This window comes from Brachyhypopomus gauderio, unplaced genomic scaffold (genome assembly GCF_052324685.1).
Source record: "Brachyhypopomus gauderio isolate BG-103 unplaced genomic scaffold, BGAUD_0.2 sc76, whole genome shotgun sequence".
Lineage (NCBI taxonomy): Eukaryota > Metazoa > Chordata > Actinopteri > Gymnotiformes > Hypopomidae > Brachyhypopomus > Brachyhypopomus gauderio.
Window position 1 is genome coordinate 5841 of NW_027506897.1, and position 4160 is coordinate 10000.

The 4160-nt window shown below is 43.9% G+C and overlaps 1 long non-coding RNA gene across 1 annotated transcript in view; it reads right to left on the reverse strand.

Annotated features, from left to right (window-relative positions):
• Positions 1-340: 340 nt before the first annotated feature.
• The window catches only part of LOC143491508 (uncharacterized), a 10515-nt gene continuing 6695 nt past the window's right edge, over positions 341-4160 (reverse strand). Inside the window, exon 5 of the long non-coding RNA XR_013125216.1 lies at positions 341-524. This is a non-coding gene — a long non-coding RNA (uncharacterized LOC143491508). The remainder of the gene's footprint in view (positions 525-4160) is intronic.

Consider the following 4160-nt stretch of genomic DNA (forward strand, 5'->3'; position numbering starts at 1 on the left):
TCAGTGATGTGTATTGTCATGGTCCCCATGGCAACCCCTTTTCTTTGTGTGCTTTTATTTTGAAACCGCTTATTGTGTCTGACTTCATGCCCCACCTTGAACCCCGCCCCCTTCTCATTGTTTTCAGGTGTGTCTCGTTTGGTTCTGTGTTTTATTCAGTGTATTTGGCCTGTGTTCAGTCTTTTGTTATGTGAGTTATTGTAAGTTCCACTAATTTTGATGCTGTGTGTAATCTTGCTGGTCCATGTCTTTAATGTCTTTATGTCTCCCCTGTTCTGCGTATTAATATTCTCCTTTAGTGTTAGTTGGTGTATTTGGTTACTGTTTGGTTTGTCTTTGTTTTATGTCAGTATATTCTGTGTAGTGTTGGTTGTTTTGTTATTAAACTACTTCAGAGTCCACACTTGTGTCCAGCCTACCTTGCCCAAACGTTACATGTATAAACAGACCTTCACTGAGTGCAGGACTCCCTGAAGATCCTCCAGTCTGAACTGGGATGGTGCTGGAACTGGACTTTTCCTGAACTGGAGGAGAGAACAGTGGAAAATACCAACGTTATTAACATAATTAACTTTGTATAAAAGAGGATTTGCAGCTATGAGAACTGCTGTATTCATAAGTTTTTATATACTATACTCTATATATATATATATATATATATATATAATATATATATATATATATATATATATATATATATATAAGGTTTGGGGCAGGTGTGGGGGAAATGCAAAGTAAGAATGCTTTAACACTAGGACTCCCAGCATTTTCATTCCAAAATTTTGTACCTGGTCTCCACCAGGGGGCAGTTCTGGGGACATTTGCATTCCATTAGGCCACCCTTTGTTATGTACATGCAACCACTTAGGGTGGGGTGGGGGGGGTGATGGTGTCAGTTCATTGTTCTGCTGGATGTGTTCACTGACTCAGATAGAGAAGAAAAAAACCCTGGCCTCCCCCATTGCAGTGGTCATTTGAGCTGTGTTTTTTTTCTGCCCTTCCCTTTTTATAATAAATAATAATAATAATAGTCTTTATTTGTATAGCACCTTTCATACATACATGCAACTCAAAGTGCTAAAAACTACTGAAAATAATGTTTGTGGGTGTATGTGTGTGAGGCTGTATATGTGTTTGGGTGAATATGTATGAAAAGAGAGGTCACATGGAGACACACGAGCAGCTGATCTCTTCTGGTAAGATTTACTAAATGTCCTTTTTTGTTTACTGGTTATGGCTGTTGTGTTTTTGGAAGAGACACGCTGTAAAAAGTACCATCTCGATAAGTTAAAATTGCTCAAGATTATTATTCTATTTCAAGAAGCTAAGGGTTTTTTTATATCTTTACCTAGTGGCAGTTTTTCAAAAGACGAAAACTATTTAAAAAAAGGTAAAACAAATCAGAGCTATTTTGACTAATAAAAATGCTACTTTTTGCAGTGTGAGAACAATCCTACAAAAGTACAAAAGAGGCTTACTTGAGATGTTTTGGAATTATAATTCAAGTATTATGTTTGTGTCAATTTCACATTATTTCAACCTTTCACTAATCAAATCTCAAACCTATGTTCCTGTGGATCACGAGACTTCATCACCTCCAGAAAAGAGAGGTCACATGGAGTCACACGAGCAGCTGACAGAGACGGCAAAAGACGGCACAGTGTGGCGTGAGGAACAGATTGGTAGACATCATGGAAGGCATCACAGCCCAATTGAATGCCATCCCACGAATGGAGAGCCAACTGCTTTTGCCAGAAGTGAAGTGTCTAGTCGCTTACAGAGTTTCCTCTGTTTCATCTCTCTGGAAATGCTTCGGACCATACAGGAGTGGACTGTTCAGCATGCACACCAGACGACACAGCATGAAAACTGGTTCATGGCCCTCCCTGAACTAATGGCTTTCATTGCCATCCTCATCCAGCAATGCAGCAGCCCTCCATCATGAAGATTATGCAGCGATACCGGTTCCAGGACATCATGCGGCACCTGCGCTTCGACAGCATGGACACACGCAGTGAACGAGCTGCAAATGACCCGTTTGCTGCAGTCTGTTTGGGGGTCTTTCGTTGCCAACTGCATCAATGCTTACAACCCAGGAAGGCATATCACCATAGATGAGCAACAACATGCACAGGTGTAAAAGAGAGACGGGCAGACTTCTTGGTGAAGCTTGCAGGAGAGCTTGCACAGGCTCATATGGCAGCCAAGGAGGTGGCCAAGGAAAAGGTTCAGCAGCAACCACCCACACCTGACACAGGGAAAAGGGCATGGTGCCGAGTCAAGTGTGGCTGCAAGAATAATCATGCCACTAAGCGTTGTATTTCTTGTACTTAGTTCACATGTGGCAAGTGCAGAAAAGAGATGATGTGGCAGTGCCAGGTGTGTGCAGAGTATCTTTACCTATTGGCAGTTTTTCAAAATACTAAATACTGAAAATAAGTTAAAAAAATCAGTGCAATTTTGAATAATCAATATGCCACTTATATGTCACTATAATTCAAATATTATGTTTGTGACTTCTGACTTCTTCTCACTTTGTGACTTCTTGCAAGAGAGCTGGCAGTCTCTTGTGGCAGACAGCCAAAGGTGTGTAATGAAGCAGCAACCACCCAAACCAGAGACACGCCTCATTTACATAACACATAGACGTTAATAGTGTATTTGCTAATTAACAAAATGAATGAAAAGAATCACGTCTGGCCCCGCCCTCTACCCCTGTGTGGTGCTTTCATGTGTAATGTCTGGCCCCGCCCTCTACCCCTGTGTGGTGCTTTCATGTGTCACATCTGGCCCCGCCCTCTACCCCTGTGTGTTGCTTTCATGTGTCAAGTCTGGCCCTGCCCTCTACCCCTGTGTGGTGCTTTGATGTGTCACGTCTGGCCCCGCCCTCTACCCCTGTGTGGTGCTTTGATGTGTCACGTCTGGCCCCGCCCTCTACCCCTGTGTGGTGCTTTCATGTGTCACGTCTGGCCCCGCCCTCTACCCCTGTGTGGTGCTTTCATGTGTCACGTCTGGCCCCGCCCTCTATACCCCTGTGTGGTGTTTTCATGTGTCACGTCTGGCCCCGCCCTCTACCCTTGTGTGGTGCTTTCATGTGTCACGTCTGGCCCCGCCCTCTACCCCTGTGTGGTGCTTTCATGTGTCATGTCTGGCCCCGCCCTCTACCCCTGTGTGGTGCTTTCGTGTGTCACGTCTGGCCCCGCCCTCTACCCCTGTGTGGTGCTTTCGTGTGTCACGTCTGGCCCCGCCCTCTACCCCTGTGTGGTGCTTTCATGTGTCACGTCTGGCCCCGCCCTCTACCCCTGTGTGGTGTTTTCATGTGTCACGTCTGGCCCCGCCCTCTACCCCTGTGTGGTGTGTGTTCTCTTAGTTCTGCTGTTGTTTTAATTGCCTTCGTTTTCCTTCTGTTTGTCACACCTTCTGTTTTCCCACCATATGTTGAGTTTTGTCAGCTGTTCCTGGTTTATCCTTGTGAGTAGTTGGGTTTATATTCCCTGCATGTTCGAGTCCTTTCCTTGTAGCTCTATGTTCTGGTTAGTGCTAGTGCACGTGTCCGTGTTGTTCTATGTTCTGGTTAGTGCTAGTGCACGTGTCCATGTTGTTCTATGTTCTAGTTAGTGCTAGTGCATGTGTCCATGTTGTCCTATGGTTGAACTTCCCTAGTCCATGTTTTGTTGAGTATGTGTATCACTGCTAGTTTTTCTGTCGGCTTTAGTGTTCGTAGTATCAAGTGTTTTATTCTTTATGTCTATTCTGTCTTAGTGGTTATTGGTTTCTGGTCTTGTGGTTGTTTTGTATTCTTATGTTCATCGAGTTCCCGTTTAGCGTACAACTGTTACCGGTAGTTCTCCTGTTATATTTTAATCTCGTCTCCATCATGGGTTTAGTTATTTTGTTCATAATCCCTCCCCACCCCTCTCCTCTCCCTGTCAGCACAGCTGGGCTTCCAGATGTTACTGGAGTCCCTGTAAATAAAACGTGTTCAGATCAAATTTGTGTGACCACCCTGTGCCTTCAATTCTTCCAGGTCCACTTGCACAAAGTCAGACATTTTGTAGAATTAAAGTCAGGAGTCTGATTAATCAATGATACCAAACAGCTGATAATGATCTTAGAAAGAAGATTTACAACTGTGAGAATTGTATTCATGACCTTCGTAT